Source organism: Equus asinus, chromosome 9, assembly GCF_041296235.1.
Source record: "Equus asinus isolate D_3611 breed Donkey chromosome 9, EquAss-T2T_v2, whole genome shotgun sequence".
NCBI classification, from domain to species: domain Eukaryota; kingdom Metazoa; phylum Chordata; class Mammalia; order Perissodactyla; family Equidae; genus Equus; species Equus asinus.
In genome coordinates, this window is record NC_091798.1 from 1,550,383 (window position 1) to 1,569,479 (window position 19,097).

A 19,097-nucleotide genomic window follows, 5' to 3' on the forward strand; every position below is an offset into this window, starting at 1 on the left:
GCCGGAACCACCAACCGGGCCCAGCGGAAGCACCTGCCGAGCGCGCAGGAGCCAGCTGCTCGCCTCGCCGGAACCACCTGCCCGGCGCGCCGGAGCCACCTGCTCGCCTCGCCGGAACCACCTGCCGGGCGCAGCGGAAGCACCTGCCGGGCGCGCCGGAGCCACCTGCTCGGCTCGCCGGAACCACCTGCCGGGCCCTAACCCTAACCCTAACCCTAACCCTATCCCCAAACCCTAACCCTAACCCTATCCCCAAACCCTAAGCCTAACCCTAAACCCTAACCCAACCGTAACCCTAACCCTAACCCTACCCCTAACCCTAACCCCTAACCCCAAACCCTAAACCCTAACCCTAACCGTAACCCTAACCCTATCCCTAACCCTAACCTGACGGACAGGCTGGAACCAGCTGCTCAACTCGCCGGAACCACCTGCCAGACATGCCAGAACCACCTGCCGAGCACGCCGGAGCCACCTGCTGGACTCACCAGAACCACCTGCCTGACAGGCCAAAATCAACAGCTGGCTATGAGAGAACCACCTGGCAGACAATCCGCAATAACCTGCCAGGCATGCAGGAACCACCTCTCAGACGTAAGAGAACCACGTGCCGGACACGCTGGAACCACGTCCTGGACAGACTGGAACCACCTGCCGGACATGCCTGGACCACCTGCCGAGCACGCCGGAACCACCTGCTCGACTCGCAGGACCCATGTGCCAGACACGCCAAAATGAACTGCCGGCTACACCAGAACCACTTACCGGACACTCCGGAATAACCTGCCCGGCATGCCAGAACCACCTCTCAGAAGTGCCAGAAGCACGTGCTGGACATGCCGGAACAACCTATCGGACAGAACGGAACAACCTGCCGGACACACCAAAATCACCTGCGGGCTACGCCAGAACCACTTGGAGGACTCTCCGGGAAAACCTGCCGGGCATGCTGGAACCACCTCTCAGACGTGCCTGAACAACGTGGCGGACACTCCGGAAACGCATGTCGGGCCGGCCGGAACCACCTCTCAGACGTGCCAGAACCTCATGCCGGACACCCCAGAACCACCTGCTGGACAGACCGGAAACACCTGCCGGACACGCCGGAACCACATGTTCGACTCGCTGGAACCACATTCTGGACATGGCAAAATCACCTGCCGCCTATGCCAGAACCGCTTGGCGAACACTCCGGAATCACCTGTCAGGCATGCCGGAACCACCTCTCAGACATGCCAGAACCACATGCCAATGACACCGGAAGCACCTGCCGAGCATGCCGGAAGCACCTGCTCGACTCGCCAGAACCACCTGTCGGACACGCCAAAATCACCTGCCGGCTACGCCACAGCCAGTTGGTGAACACTCCGGAAACACCTGCCAGGCTGGCTGGAACCACCTGCCAGTCACGCCAACATCACCTGCCAGCTACGCCAGAACCACTTGGCGGAGACTCCAGAAACACCTGTTGGGCCAGCCGGAACCACCTCTCAGACGTGCCAGAACCATGTGCCTGAGATGCTGGAACCACACCCCGAACAGACCGAAACCACCTGACAGACCCAACTGAACCACCTGCCGAGCACGCAGGAACAACCTGCTCGCCTCGTCGGAACCACCTGCCGGGCGCAGCGGAAGCACCTGCCGAGCGCGCCGGAGCCACCTGCTCGCCTCGCCGGAACCACCAACCGGGCCCAGCGGAAGCACCTGCCGAGCGCGCCGGAGCCAGCTGCTCGCCTCGCCGGAACCACCTGCCCGGCGCGCCGGAGCCACATGCTCGCCTCGCCGGAACCACCTGCCGGGCGCAGCGGAAGCACCTGCCGGGCGCGCCGGAGCCACCTGCTCGGCTCGCCGGAACCACCTGCCGGGCCCTAACCCTAACCCAACCCTAACCCTATCCCCAAACCCTAACCCTAACCCTATCCCCTAACCCTAAGCCTAACCCTAAACCCTAACCCAACCGTAACCCTAACCCTAACCCTACCCCTAACCCTAACCCCTAACCCCAAACCCTAAACCCTAACCCTAACCGTAACCCTAACCCTATCCCTAACCCTAACCTGACGGACAGGCTGGAACCAGCTGCTCAACTCGCCGGAACCACCTGCCAGACATGCCAGAACCACCTGCCGAGCACGCCGGAGCCACCTGCTGGACTCACCAGAACCACCTGCCTGACAGGCCAAAATCAACAGCTGGCTATGAGAGAACCACCTGGCAGACAATCCGCAATAACCTGCCAGGCATGCAGGAACCACCTCTCAGACGTAAGAGAACCACGTGCCGGACACGCTGGAACCACGTCCTGGACAGACTGGAACCACCTGCCGGACATGCCTGGACCACCTGCCGAGCACGCCGGAACCACCTGCTCGACTCGCAGGACCCATGTGCCAGACACGCCAAAATGAACTGCCGGCTACACCAGAACCACTTACCGGACACTCCGGAATAACCTGCCCGGCATGCCAGAACCACCTCTCAGAAGTGCCAGAAGCACGTGCTGGACATGCCGGAACAACCTATCGGACAGAACGGAACAACCTGCCGGACACACCAAAATCACCTGCGGGCTACGCCAGAACCACTTGAAGGACTCTCCGGGAAAACCTGCCAGGCATGCTGGAACCACCTCTCAGACGTGCCTGAACCACGTCCCGGACACTCCGGAAACGCATGTCGGGCCGGCCGGAACCACATCTCAGACGTGCCAGAACCTCATGCCGGACACCCCAGAACCACCTGCTGGACAGACCGGAAACACCTGCCGGACACGCCAGAACCACATGTTCGACTCGCTGGAACCACATTCTGGACATGGCAAAATCACCTGCCGCCTATGCCAGAACCGCTTGGCGAACACTCCGGAATCACCTGTCAGGCATGCCGGAACCACCTCTCAGACCTGCCAGAACCACATGCCAATGACACCGGAAGCACCTGCCGAGCATGCCGGAAGCACCTGCTCGACTCGCCAGAACCACCTGTCAGACACGCCAAAATCACCTGCCGGCCACGCCACAGCCAGTTGGTGAACACTCCGGAAACACCTGCCAGGCTGGCTGGAACCACCTGCCAGTCACGCCAACATCACCTGCCAGCTACGCCAGAACCACTTGGCGGAGACTCCAGAAACACCTGTTGGGCCAGCCGGAACCACCTCTCAGACGTGCCAGAACCATGTGCCTGAGATGCTGGAACCACACCCCGAACAGACCGAAACCACCTGACAGACCCAACTGAACCACCTGCCGAGCACGCAGGAACAACCTGCTCGCCTCGTCGGAACCACCTGCCGGGCGCAGCGGAAGCACCTGCCGAGCGCGCCGGAGCCACCTGCTCGCCTCGCCGGAACCACCAACCGGGCCCAGCGGAAGCACCTGCCGAGCGCGCCGGAGCCAGCTGCTCGCCTCGCCGGAACCACCTGCCCGGCGCGCCGGAGCCACCTGCTCGCCTCGTCGGAACCACCTGCCAGGCCCAGCGGAAGCACTTTCCGAGCGCGCCGGAGCCACCTGCTCGCCTCGCCGGAACCACGTGCCGGGCCCTAACCCTAACCCTAACCCTAACCCTAACCCTAACCCTATCCCCAAACCGTAACCCTAACCCTAACCCCTAACCCTAAGCCTAACCCTAAACCCTAACCCAACCGTAACCCTAACCCTAACACTACTTCTAACCCTAACCCGTAACCCCAAACCCTAAACCCTAACCCTAACCGTAACCCTAACCCTATCCCTAACCCTAACCTGACGGACAGGCTGGAACCAGCTGCTCAACTCGCCGGAACCACCTGCCAGACATGCCAGAACCACCTGCCGAGCACGCCGGAGCCACCTGCTGGACTCACCAGAACCACCTGCCTGACAGTCCAAAATCAACAGCTGGCTATGAAAGAACCACCTGGCAGACAATCCGCAATAACCTGCCAGGCATGCAGGAACCACCTCTCAGACGTAAGAGAACCACGTGCCGGACACGCTGGAACCACGTCCTGGACAGACTGGAACCACCTGCCGGACATGCCTGGACCACCTGCCGAGCACGCCGGAACCACCTGCTCGACTCGCAGGACCCATGTGCCAGACACGCCAAAATGAACTGCCGGCTACACCAGAACCACTTACCGGACACTCCGGAATAACCTGCCCGGCATGCCAGAACCACCTCTCAGAAGTGCCAGAAGCACGTGCTGGACATGCCGGAACAACCTATCGGACAGAACGGAACAACCTGCCGGACACACCAAAATCACCTGCGGGCTACGCCAGAACCACTTGGAGGACTCTCCGGGAAAACCTGCCGGGCATGCTGGAACCACCTCTCAGACGTGCCTGAACAACGTGGCGGACACTCCGGAAACGCATGTCGGGCCGGCCGGAACCACCTCTCAGACGAGCCAGAACCATGTGCCTGAGATGCTGGAACCACACCCCGAACAGACCGAAACCACCTGCCAGACCCAACTGAACCACCTGCCGAGCACGCAGGAACAACCTGCTCGCCTCGTCGGAACCACCTGCCGGGCGCAGCGGAAGCACCAGCCGAGCGCGCCGGAGCCACCTGCTCGCCTCGCCGGAACCACCAACCGGGCCCAGCGGAAGCACCTGCCGAGCGCGCCGGAGCCAGCTGCTCGCCTCGCCGGAACCACCTGCCCGGCGCGCCGGAGCCACCTGCTCACCTCGCCGGAACCACCTGCCGGGCGCAGCGGAAGCACCTGCCGGGCGCGCCGGAGCCACCTTCTCGGCTCGCCGGAACCACCTGCCGGGCCCTAACCCTAACCCTAACCCTAACCCTATCCCCAAACCCTAACCCTAACCCTATCCCCTAACCCTAAGCCTAACCCTAAACCCTAACCCAACCGTAACCCTAACCCTAACCCTACCCCTAACCCTAACCCCTAACCCCAAACCCTAAACCCTAACCCTAACCGTAACCCTAACCCTATCCCTAACCCTAACCTGACGGACAGGCTGGAACCAGCTGCTCAACTCGCCGGAACCACCTGCCAGACATGCCAGAACCACCTGCCGAGCACGCCGGAGCCACCTGCTGGACTCACCAGAACCACCTGCCTGACAGGCCAAAATCAACAGCTGGCTATGAGAGAACCACCTGGCAGACAATCCGCAATAACCTGCCAGGCATGCAGGAACCACCTCTCAGACGTAAGAGAACCACGTGCCGGACACGCTGGAACCACGTCCTGGACAGACTGGAACCACCTGCCGGACATGCCTGGACCACCTGCCGAGCACGCCGGAACCACCTGCTCGACTCGCAGGACCCATGTGCCAGACACGCCAAAATGAACTGCCGGCTACACCAGAACCACTTACCGGACACTCCGGAATAACCTGCCCGGCATGCCAGAACCACCTCTCAGAAGTGCCAGAAGCACGTGCTGGACATGCCGGAACAACCTATCGGACAGAACGGAACAACCTGCCGGACACACCAAAATCACCTGCGGGCTACGCCAGAACCACTTGGAGGACTCTCCGGGAAAACCTGCCGGGCATGCTGGAACCACCTCTCAGACGTGCCTGAACCACGTCCCGGACACTCCGGAAACGCATGTCGGGCCGGCCGGAACCACCTCTCAGACGTGCCAGAACCTCATGCCGGACACCCCAGAACCACCTGCTGGACAGACCGGAAACACCTGCCGGACACGCCGGAACCACATGTTCGACTCGCTGGAACCACATTCTGGACATGGCAAAATCACCTGCCGCCTATGCCAGAACCGCTTGGCGAACACTCCGGAATCACCTGTCAGGCATGCCGGAACCACCTCTCAGACCTGCCAGAACCACATGCCAATGACACCGGAAGCACCTGCCGAGCATGCCGGAAGCACCTGCTCGACTCGCCAGAACCACCTGTCAGACACGCCAAAATCACCTGCCGGCTACGCCACAGCCAGTTGGTGAACACTCCGGAAACACCTGCCAGGCTGGCTGGAACCACCTGCCAGTCACGCCAACATCACCTGCCAGCTACGCCAGAACCACTTGGCGGAGACTCCAGAAACACCTGTTGGGCCAGCCGGAACCACCTCTCAGACGTGCCAGAACCATGTGCCTGAGATGCTGGAACCACACCCCGAACAGACCGAAACCACCTGACAGACCCAACTGAACCACCTGCCGAGCACGCAGGAACAACCTGCTCGCCTCGTCGGAACCACCTGCCGGGCGCAGCGGAAGCACCTGCCGAGCGCGCCGGAGCCACCTGCTCGCCTCGCCGGAACCACCAACCGGGCCCAGCGGAAGCACCTGCCGAGCGCGCCGGAGCCAGCTGCTCGCCTCGCCGGAACCACCTGCCCGGCGCGCCGGAGCCACCTGCTCGCCTCGTCGGAACCACCTGCCAGGCCCAGCGGAAGCACTTTCCGAGCGCGCCGGAGCCACCTGCTCGCCTCGCCGGAACCACGTGCCGGGCCCTAACCCTAACCCTAACCCTAACCCTAACCCTAACCCTATCCCCAAACCGTAACCCTAACCCTAACCCCTAACCCTAAGCCTAACCCTAAACCCTAACCCAACCGTAACCCTAACCCTAACACTACTTCTAACCCTAACCCGTAACCCCAAACCCTAAACCCTAACCCTAACCGTAACCCTAACCCTATCCCTAACCCTAACCTGACGGACAGGCTGGAACCAGCTGCTCAACTCGCCGGAACCACCTGCCAGACATGCCAGAACCACCTGCCGAGCACGCCGGAGCCACCTGCTGGACTCACCAGAACCACCTGCCTGACAGTCCAAAATCAACAGCTGGCTATGAAAGAACCACCTGGCAGACAATCCGCAATAACCTGCCAGGCATGCAGGAACCACCTCTCAGACGTAAGAGAACCACGTGCCGGACACGCTGGAACCACGTCCTGGACAGACTGGAACCACCTGCCGGACATGCCTGGACCACCTGCCGAGCACGCCGGAACCACCTGCTCGACTCGCAGGACCCATGTGCCAGACACGCCAAAATGAACTGCCGGCTACACCAGAACCACTTACCGGACACTCCGGAATAACCTGCCCGGCATGCCAGAACCACCTCTCAGAAGTGCCAGAAGCACGTGCTGGACATGCCGGAACAACCTATCGGACAGAACGGAACAACCTGCCGGACACACCAAAATCACCTGCGGGCTACGCCAGAACCACTTGGAGGACTCTCCGGGAAAACCTGCCGGGCATGCTGGAACCACCTCTCAGACGTGCCTGAACCACGTGGCGGACACTCCGGAAACGCATGTCGGGCCGGCCGGAACCACCTCTCAGACGTGCCAGAACCTCATGCCGGACACCCCAGAACCACCTGCTGGACAGACCGGAAACACCTGCCGGACACGCCGGAACCACATGTTCGACTCGCTGGAACCACATTCTGGACATGGCAAAATCACCTGCCGCCTATGCCAGAACCGCTTGGCGAACACTCCGGAATCACCTGTCAGGCATGCCGGAACCACCTCTCAGACCTGCCAGAACCACATGCCAATGACACCGGAAGCACCTGCCGAGCATGCCGGAAGCACCTGCTCGACTCGCCAGAACCACCTGTCAGACACGCCAAAATCACCTGCCGGCTACGCCACAGCCAGTTGGTGAACACTCCGGAAACACCTGCCAGGCTGGCTGGAACCACCTGCCAGTCACGCCAACATCACCTGCCAGCTACGCCAGAACCACTTGGCGGAGACTCCAGAAACACCTGTTGGGCCAGCCGGAACCACCTCTCAGACGTGCCAGAACCATGTGCCTGAGATGCTGGAACCACACCCCGAACAGACCGAAACCACCTGACAGACCCAACTGAACCACCTGCCGAGCACGCAGGAACAACCTGCTCGCCTCGTCGGAACCACCTGCCGGGCGCAGCGGAAGCACCTGCCGAGCGCGCCGGAGCCACCTGCTCGCCTCGCCGGAACCACCAACCGGGCCCAGCGGAAGCACCTGCCGAGCGCGCCGGAGCCAGCTGCTCGCCTCGCCGGAACCACCTGCCCGGCGCGCCGGAGCCACCTGCTCGCCTCGTCGGAACCACCTGCCAGGCCCAGCGGAAGCACTTTCCGAGCGCGCCGGAGCCACCTGCTCGCCTCGCCGGAACCACGTGCCGGGCCCTAACCCTAACCCTAACCCTAACCCTAACCCTAACCCTATCCCCAAACCGTAACCCTAACCCTAACCCCTAACCCTAAGCCTAACCCTAAACCCTAACCCAACCGTAACCCTAACCCTAACACTACTTCTAACCCTAACCCGTAACCCCAAACCCTAAACCCTAACCCTAACCGTAACCCTAACCCTATCCCTAACCCTAACCTGACGGACAGGCTGGAACCAGCTGCTCAACTCGCCGGAACCACCTGCCAGACATGCCAGAACCACCTTCCGAGCACGCCGGAGCCACCTGCTGGACTCACCAGAACCACCTGCCTGACAGTCCAAAATCAACAGCTGGCTATGAAAGAACCACCTGGCAGACAATCCGCAATAACCTGCCAGGCATGCAGGAACCACCTCTCAGACGTAAGAGAACCACGTGCCGGACACGCTGGAACCACGTCCTGGACAGACTGGAACCACCTGCCGGACATGCCTGGACCACCTGCCGAGCACGCCGGAACCACCTGCTCGACTCGCAGGACCCATGTGCCAGACACGCCAAAATGAACTGCCGGCTACACCAGAACCACTTACCGGACACTCCGGAATAACCTGCCCGGCATGCCAGAACCACCTCTCAGAAGTGCCAGAAGCACGTGCTGGACATGCCGGAACAACCTATCGGACAGAACGGAACAACCTGCCGGACACACCAAAATCACCTGCGGGCTACGCCAGAACCACTTGGAGGACTCTCCGGGAAAACCTGCCGGGCATGCTGGAACCACCTCTCAGACGTGCCTGAACTACGTGGCGGACACTCCGGAAACGCATGTCGGGCCGGCTGGAACCACCTCTCAGACGTGCCAGAACCTCATGCCGGACACCCCAGAACCACCTGCTGGACAGACCGGAAACACCTGCCGGACACGCCGGAACCACATGTTCGACTCGCTGGAACCACATTCTGGACATGGCAAAATCACCTGCCGCCTATGCCAGAACCGCTTGGCGAACACTCCGGAATCACCTGTCAGGCATGCCGGAACCACCTCTCAGACATGCCAGAACCACATGCCAATGACACCGGAAGCACCTGCCGAGCATGCCGGAAGCACCTGCTCGACTCGCCAGAACCACCTGTCAGACACGCCAAAATCACCTGCCGGCTACGCCACAGACAGTTGGTGAACACTCCGGAAACACCTGCCGGGCTGGCTGGAACCACCTGCCAGTCACGCCAACATCACCTGCCAGCTACGCCAGAACCACTTGGCGGAGACTCCAGAAACACCTGTTGGGCCAGCCGGAACCACCTCTCAGACGTGCCAGAACCATGTGCCTGAGATGCTGGAACCACACCCCGAACAGACCGAAACCACCTGCCAGACCCAACTGAACCACCTGCCCAGCACGCAGGAACAACCTGCTCGCCTCGCCGGAACCAACTGCCAGGCCCAGCGGAAGCAACTGTCGGGCGCGCCGGAGCCACCTGCTCGCCTCGCCGGAATCACCTGCCGGGCCCTAACCCTAACCCTAACCCTAACCCTATCCCCAAACCCTAACCCTAACCCTAACCCCTAACCCTAAGCCTAACCCTAAACCCTAACCCAACCGTAACCCTAACCCTAACCCTACCCCTAACCCTAACCCCTAACCCCAAACCCTAAACCCTAACCCTAACCGTAACCCTAACCCTATCCCTAACCCTAACCTGACGGACAGGCTGGAACCAGCTGCTCAACTCGCCGGAACCACCTGCCAGACATGCCAGAACCACCTGCCGAGCACGCCGGAGCCACCTGCTGGACTCACCAGAACCACCTGCCTGACAGGCCAAAATCAACAGCTGGCTATGAGAGAACCACCTGGCAGACAATCCGCAATAACCTGCCAGGCATGCAGGAACCACCTCTCAGACGTAAGAGAACCACGTGCCGGACACGCTGGAACCACGTCCTGGACAGACTGGAACCACCTGCCGGACATGCCTGGACCACCTGCCGAGCACGCCGGAACCACCTGCTCGACTCGCAGGACCCATGTGCCAGACACGCCAAAATGAACTGCCGGCTACACCAGAACCACTTACCGGACACTCCGGAATAACCTGCCCGGCATGCCAGAACCACCTCTCAGAAGTGCCAGAAGCACGTGCTGGACATGCCGGAACAACCTATCGGACAGAACGGAACAACCTGCCGGACACACCAAAATCACCTGCGGGCTACGCCAGAACCACTTGGAGGACTCTCCGGGAAAACCTGCCGGGCATGCTGGAACCACCTCTCAGACGTGCCTGAACCACGTGGCGGACACTCCGGAAACGCATGTCGGGCCGGCCGGAACCACCTCTCAGACGTGCCAGAACCTCATGCCGGACACCCCAGAACCACCTGCTGGACAGACCGGAAACACCTGCCGGACACGCCGGAACCACATGTTCGACTCGCTGGAACCACATTCTGGACATGGCAAAATCACCTGCCGCCTATGCCAGAACCGCTTGGCGAACACTCCGGAATCACCTGTCAGGCATGCCGGAACCACCTCTCAGACATGCCAGAACCACATGCCAATGACACCGGAAGCACCTGCCGAGCATGCCGGAAGCACCTGCTCGACTCGCCAGAACCACCTGTCGGACACGCCAAAATCACCTGCCGGCTACGCCACAGCCAGTTGGTGAACACTCTGGAAACACCTGCCGGGCTGGCTGGAACCACCTGCCAGTCACGCCAACATCACCTGCCAGCTACGCCAGAACCACTTGGCGGAGACTCCAGAAACACCTGTTGGGCCAGCCGGAACCACCTCTCAGACGTGCCAAAACCATGTGCCTGAGATGCTGGAACCACAGCCCGAACAGACCGAAACCACCTGCCAGACCCAACTGAAACACCTGCCGAGCACGCAGGAACAACCTGCTCGCCTCGCCGGAACCACCTGCCTGGCACGCCGGAGCCACCTGCTCGCCACGCCGGAACCACCTGCCGGGCCCAGCGGAAGCACCTGCCGAGCGCGCCGGAGCCACCTGCTCGCCTCGCCGGAACCACCTGCCGGGCCCAGCGGAAGCACCTGCCGAGCGCGCCGGAGCCACCTGCTCGCCTCGCCGGAACCACCTGCCGGGTCCAGCGGAAGCACTTGCCGAGCGCGCCGGAGCCACCTGCTCGCCTCGCCGGAACCACCTCCCGGGCGCAGCGGAAGCAGCTGCCGGGCGCGCCGGAGCCACCTGCTCGGCTCGCCGGAATCACCTGCCGGGCCCTAACCCTAACCCTAACCCTAACCCTATCCCCAAACCCTAACCCTAACCCTAACCCCTAACCCTAAGCCTAACCCTAAACCCTAACCCAACCGTAACCCTAACCCTAACCCTACCCCTAACCCTAACCCCTAACCCCAAACCCTAAACCCTAACCCTAACCGTAACCCTAACCCTATCCCTAACCCTAACCTGACGGACAGGCTGGAACCAGCTGCTCAACTCGCCGGAACCACCTGCCAGACATGCCAGAACCACCTGCCGAGCACGCCGGAGCCACCTGCTGGACTCACCAGAACCACCTGCCTGACAGGCCAAAATCAACAGCTGGCTATGAGAGAACCACCTGGCAGACAATCCGCAATAACCTGCCAGGCATGCAGGAACCACCTCTCAGACGTAAGAGAACCACGTGCCGTACACGCTGGAACCACGTCCTGGACAGACTGGAACCACCTGCCGGACATGCCTGGACCACCTGCCGAGCACGCCGGAACCACCTGCTCGACTCACAGGACCCATGTTCCAGACACGCCAAAATGAACTGCCGGCTACACCAGAACCACTTACCGGACACTCCGGAATAACCTGCCCGGCATGCCAGAACCACCTCTCAGAAGTGCCAGAAGCACGTGCTGGACATGCCGGAACAACCTATCGGACAGAACGGAACAACCTGCCGGACACACCAAAATCACCTGCGGGCTACGCCAGAACCACTTGGAGGACTCTCCGGGAAAACCTGCCGGGCATGCTGGAACCACCTCTCAGACGTGCCTGAACCACGTGGCGGACACTCCGGAAACGCATGTCGGGCCGGCCGGAACCACCTCTCAGACGTGCCAGAACCTCATGCCGGACACCCCAGAACCACCTGCTGGACAGACCGGAAACACCTGCCGGACACGCCGGAACCACATGTTCGACTCGCTGGAACCACATTCTGGACATGGCAAAATCACCTGCCGCCTATGCCAGAACCGCTTGGGGAACACTCCGGAATCACCTGTCAGGCATGCCGGAACCACCTCTCAGACATGCCAGAACCACATGCCAATGACACCGGAAGCACCTGCCGAGCATGCCGGAAGCACCTGCTCGACTCGCCAGAACCACCTGTCGGACACGCCAAAATCACCTGCCGGCTACGCCACAGCCAGTTGGTGAACACTCCGGAAACACCTGCCGGGCTGGCTGGAACCACCTGCCAGTCACGCCAACATCACCTGCCAGCTACGCCAGAACCACTTGGCGGAGACTCCAGAAACACCTGTTGGGCCAGCCGGAACCACCTCTCAGACGTGCCAGAACCATGTGCCTGAGATGCTGGAACCACACCCCGAACAGACCGAAACGAACTGCCAGACCCAACCGAACCAGCTGCCGAGCACGCAGGAACAACCTGCTCGCCTCGCCGGAACCACCTGCCGGGCCCAGCGGAAGCACCTGCCGAGCGCGCCGGAGCCACCTGCTCGCCTCGCCGGAACCACCTGCCGGGCGCAGCGGAAGCAGCTGCCGGGCGCGCCGGAGCCACCTGCTCGGCTCGCCGGAATCACCTGCCGGGCCCTAACCCTAACCCTAACCCTAACCCTATCCCCAAACCCTAACCCTAACCCTAACCCCTAACCCTAAGCCTAACCCTAAACCCTAACCCAACCGTAACCCTAACCCTAACCCTACCCCTAACCCTAACCCCTAACCCCAAACCCTAAACCCTAACCCTAACCGTAACCCTAACCCTATCCCTAACCCTAACCTGACGGACAGGCTGGAACCAGCTGCTCAACTCGCCGGAACCACCTGCCAGACATGCCAGAACCACCTGCCGAGCACGCCGGAGCCACCTGCTGGACTCACCAGAACCACCTGCCTGACAGGCCAAAATCAACAGCTGGCTATGAGAGAACCACCTGGCAGACAATCCGCAATAACTTGCCAGGCATGCAGGAACCACCTCTCAGACGTAAGAGAACCACGTGCCGGACACGCTGGAACCACGTCCTGGACAGACTGGAACCACCTGCCGGACATGCCTGGACCACCTGCCGAGCACGCCGGAACCACCTGCTCGACTCGCAGGACCCATGTGCCAGACACGCCAAAATGAACTGCCGGCTACACCAGAACCACTTACCGGACACTCCGGAATAACCTGCCCGGCATGCCAGAACCACCTCTCAGAAGTGCCAGAAGCACGTGCTGGACATGCCGGAACAACCTATCGGACAGAACGGAACAACCTGCCGGACACACCAAAATCACCTGCGGGCTACGCCAGAACCACTTGGAGGACTCTCCGGGAAAACCTGCCGGGCATGCTGGAACCACCTCTCAGACGTGCCTGAACCACGTGGCGGACACTCCGGAAACGCATGTCGGGCCGGCCGGAACCACATCTCAGACGTGCCAGAACCTCATGCCGGACACCCCAGAACCACCTGCTGGACAGACCGGAAACACCTGCCGGACACGCCGGAACCACATGTTCGACTCGCTGGAACCACATTCTGGACATGGCAAAATCACCTGCCGCCTATGCCAGAACCGCTTGGCGAACACTCCGGAATCACCTGTCAGGCATGCCGGAACCACCTCTCAGACATGCCAGAACCACATGCCAATGACACCGGAAGCACCTGCCGAGCATGCCGGAAGCACCTGCTCGACTCGCCAGAACCACCTGTCGGACACGCCAAAATCACCTGCCGGCTACGCCACAGCCAGTTGGTGAACACTCCGGAAACACCTGCCGGGCTGGCTGGAACCACCTGCCAGTCACGCCAACATCACCTGCCAGCTACGCCAGAACCACTTGGCGGAGACTCCAGAAACACCTGTTGGGCCAGCCGGAACCACCTCTCAGACGTGCCAAAACCATGTGCCTGAGATGCTGGAACCACAGCCCGAACACACCGAAACCACCTGCCAGACCCAACTGAAACACCTGCCGAGCACGCAGGAACAACCTGCTCGCCTCGCCGGAACCACCTGCCTGGCACGCCGGAGCCACCTGCTCGCCTCGCCGGAACCACCTGCCGGGCCCAGCGGAAGCACCTGCCGAGCGCGCCGGAGCCACCTGCTCGCCTCGCCGGAACCACCTGCCGGACCCAGCGGAAGCACCTGCCGAGCGCGCCGGAGCCACCTGCTCGCCTCGCCGGAACCACCTGCCGGGTCCTGCGGAAGCACTTGCCGAGCGCGCCGGAGCCACCTGCTCGCCTCGCCGGAACCACCTCCCGGGCGCAGCGGAAGCAGCTGCCGGGCGCGCCGGAGCCACCTGCTCGGCTCGCCGGAATCACCTGCCGGGCCCTAACCCTAACCCTAACCCTAACCCTATCCCCAAACCCTAACCCTAACCCTAACCCCTAACCCTAAGCCTAACCCTAAACCCTAACCCAACCGTAACCCTAACCCTAACCCTACCCCTAACCCTAACCCCTAACCCCAAACCCTAAACCCTAACCCTAACCGTAACCCTAACCCTATCCCTAACCCTAACCTGACGGACAGGCTGGAACCAGCTGCTCAACTCGCCGGAACCACCTGCCAGACATGCCAGAACCACCTGCCGAGCACGCCGGAGCCACCTGCTGGACTCACCAGAACCACCTGCCTGACAGGCCAAAATCAACAGCTGGCTATGAGAGAACCACCTGGCAGACAATCCGCAATAACCTGCCAGGCATGCAGGAACCACCTCTCAGACGTAAGAGAACCACGTGCCGGACACGCTGGAACCACGTCCTGGACAGACTGGAACCACCTGCCGGACATGCCTGGACCACCTGCCGAGCACGCCGGAACCACCTGCTCGACTCGCAGGACCCATGTGCCAGACACGCCAAAATGAACTGCCGGCTACACCAGAACCACTTACCGGACACTCCGGAATAACCTGCCCGGCATGCCAGAACCACCTCTCAGAAGTGCCAGAAGCACGTGCTGGACATGCCGGAACAACCTATCGGACAGAACGGAACAACCTGCCGGACACACCAAAATCACCTGCGGGCTACGCCAGAACCACTTGGAGGACTCTCCGGGAAAACCTGCCGGGCATGCTGGAACCACCTCTCAGACGTGCCTGAACCACGTGGCGGACACTCCGGAAACGCATGTCGGGCCGGCCGGAACCACCTCTCAGACGTGCCAGAACCTCATGCCGGACACCCCAGAACCACCTGCTGGACAGACCGGAAACACCTGCCGGACACGCCGGAACCACATGTTCGACTCGCTGGAACCACATTCTGGACATGGCAAAATCACCTGCCGCCTATGCCAGAACCGCTTGGGGAACACTCCGGAATCACCTGTCAGGCATGCCGGAACCACCTCTCAGACATGCCAGAACCACATGCCAATGACACCGGAAGCACCTGCCGAGCATGCCGGAAGCACCTGCTCGACTCGCCAGAACCACCTGTCGGACACGCCAAAATCACCTGCCGGCTACGCCACAGCCAGTTGGTGAACACTCCGGAAACACCTGCCGGGCTGGCTGGAACCACCTGCCAGTCACGCCAACATCACCTGCCAGCTACGCCAGAACCACTTGGCGGAGACTCCAGAAACACCTGTTGGGCCAGCCGGAACCACCTCTCAGACGTGCCAAAACCATGTGCCTGAGATGCTGGAACCACAGCCCGAACACACCGAAACCACCTGCCAGACCCAACTGAAACACCTGCCGAGCACGCAGGAACAACCTGCTCGCCTCGCCGGAACCACCTGCCTGGCACGCCGGAGCCACCTGCTCGCCTCGCCGGAACCACCTGCCGGGCCCAGCGGAAGCACCTGCCGAGCGCGCCGGAGCCACCTGCTCGCCTCGCCGGAACCACCTGCCGGACCCAGCGGAAGCACCTGCCGAGCGCGCCGGAGCCACCTGCTCGCCTCGCCGGAACCACCTGCCGGGTCCTGCGGAAGCACTTGCCGAGCGCGCCGGAGCCACCTGCTCGCCTCGCCGGAACCACCTCCCGGGCGCAGCGGAAGCAGCTGCCGGGCGCGCCGGAGCCACCTGCTCGGCTCGCCGGAATCACCTGCCGGGCCCTAACCCTAACCCTAACCCTAACCCTATCCCCAAACCCTAACCCTAACCCTAACCCCTAACCCTAAGCCTAACCCTAAACCCTAACCCAACCGTAACCCTAACCCTAACCCTACCCCTAACCCTAACCCCTAACCCCAAACCCTAAACCCTAACCCTAACCGTAACCCTAACCCTATCCCTAACCCTAACCTGACGGACAGGCTGGAACCAGCTGCTCAACTCGCCGGAACCACCTGCCAGACATGCCAGAACCACCTGCCGAGCACGCCGGAGCCACCTGCTGGACTCACCAGAACCACCTGCCTGACAGGCCAAAATCAACAGCTGGCTATGAGAGAACCACCTGGCAGACAATCCGCAATAACCTGCCAGGCATGCAGGAACCACCTCTCAGACGTAAGAGAACCACGTGCCGTACACGCTGGAACCACGTCCTGGACAGACTGGAACCACCTGCCGGACATGCCTGGACCACCTGCCGAGCACGCCGGAACCACCTGCTCGACTCGCAGGACCCATGTTCCAGACACGCCAAAATGAACTGCCGGCTACACCAGAACCACTTACCGGACACTCCGGAATAACCTGCCCGGCATGCCAGAACCACCTCTCAGAAGTGCCAGAAGCACGTGCTGGACATGCCGGAACAACCTATCGGACAGAACGGAACAACCTGCCGGACACACCAAAATCACCTGCGGGCTACGCCAGAACCACTTGGAGGACTCTCCGGGAAAACCTGCCGGGCATGCTGGAACCACCTCTCAGACGTGCCTGAACCACGTGGCGGACACTCCGGAAACGCATGTCGGGCCGGCCGGAACCACCTCTCAGACGTGCCAGAACCTCATGCCGGACACCCCAGAACCACCTGCTGGACAGACCGGAAACACCTGCCGGACACGCCGGAACCACATGTTCGACTCGCTGGAACCACATTCTGGACATGGCAAAATCACCTGCCGCCTATGCCAGAACCGCTTGGGGAACACTCCGGAATCACCTGTCAGGCATGCCGGAACCACCTCTCAGACATGCCAGAACCACATGCCAATGACACCGGAAGCACCTGCCGAGCATGCCGGAAGCACCTGCTCGACTCGCCAGAACCACCTGTCGGACACGCCAAAATCACCTGCCGGCTACGCCACAGCCAGTTGGTGAACACTCCGGAAACACCTGCCGGGCTGGCTGGAACCACCTGCCAGTCACGCCAACATCACCTGCCAGCTACGCCAGAACCACTTGGCGGAGACTCCAGAAACACCTGTTGGGCCAGCCGGAACCACCTCTCAGACGTGCCAGAACCATGTGCCTGAGATGCTGGAACCACACCCCGAACAGACCGAAACGAACTGCCAGACCCAACCGAACCAGCTGCCGAGCACGCAGGAACAACCTGCTCGCCTCGCCGGAACCACCTGCCGGGCCCAGCGGAAGCACCTGCCGAGCGCGCCGGAGCCACCTGCTCGCCTCGCCGGAACCACCTGCCGGGCGCAGCGGAAGCAGCTGCCGGGCGCGCCGGAGCCACCTGCTCGGCTCGCCGGAATCACCTGCCGGGCCCTAACCCTAACCCTAACCCTAACCCTATCCCCAAACCCTAACCCTAACCCTAACCCCTAACCCTAAGCCTAACCCTAAACCCTAACCCAACCGTAACCCTAACCCTAACCCTACCCCTAACCCTAACCCCTAACCCCAAACCCTAAACCCTAACCCTAACCGTAACCCTAACCCTATCCCTAACCCTAACCTGACGGACAGGCTGGAACCAGCTGCTCAACTCGCCGGAACCACCTGCCAGACATGCCAGAACCACCTGCCGAGCACGCCGGAGCCACCTGCTGGACTCACCAGAACCACCTGCCTGACAGGCCAAAATCAACAGCTGGCTATGAGAGAACCACCTGGCAGACAATCCGCAATAACTTGCCAGGCATGCAGGAACCACCTCTCAGACGTAAGAGAACCACGTGCCGGACACGCTGGAACCACGTCCTGGACAGACTGGAACCACCTGCCGGACATGCCTGGACCACCTGCCGAGCACGCCGGAACCACCTGCTCGACTCGCAGGACCCATGTGCCAGACACGCCAAAATGAACTGCCGGCTACACCAGAACCACTTACCGGACACTCCGGAATAACCTGCCCGGCATGCCAGAACCACCTCTCAGAAGTGCCAGAAGCACGTGCTGGACATGCCGGAACAACCTATCGGACAGAACGGAACAACCTGCCGGACACACCAAAATCACCTGCGGGCTACGCCAGAACCACTTGGAGGACTCTCCGGGAAAACCTGCCGGGCATGCTGGAACCACCTCTCAGACGTGCCTGAACCACGTGGCGGACACTCCGGAAACGCATGTCGGGCCGGCCGGAACCACATCTCAGACGTGCCAGAACCTCATGCCGGACACCCCAGAACCACCTGCTGGACAGACCGGAAACACCTGCCGGACACGCCGGAACCACATGTTCGACTCGCTGGAACCACATTCTGGACATGGCAAAATCACCTGCCGCCTATGCCAGAACCGCTTGGCGAACACTCCGGAATCACCTGTCAGGCATGCCGGAACCACCTCTCAGACATGCCAGAACCACATGCCAATGACACCGGAAGCACCTGCCGAGCATGCCGGAAGCACCTGCTCGACTCGCCAGAAC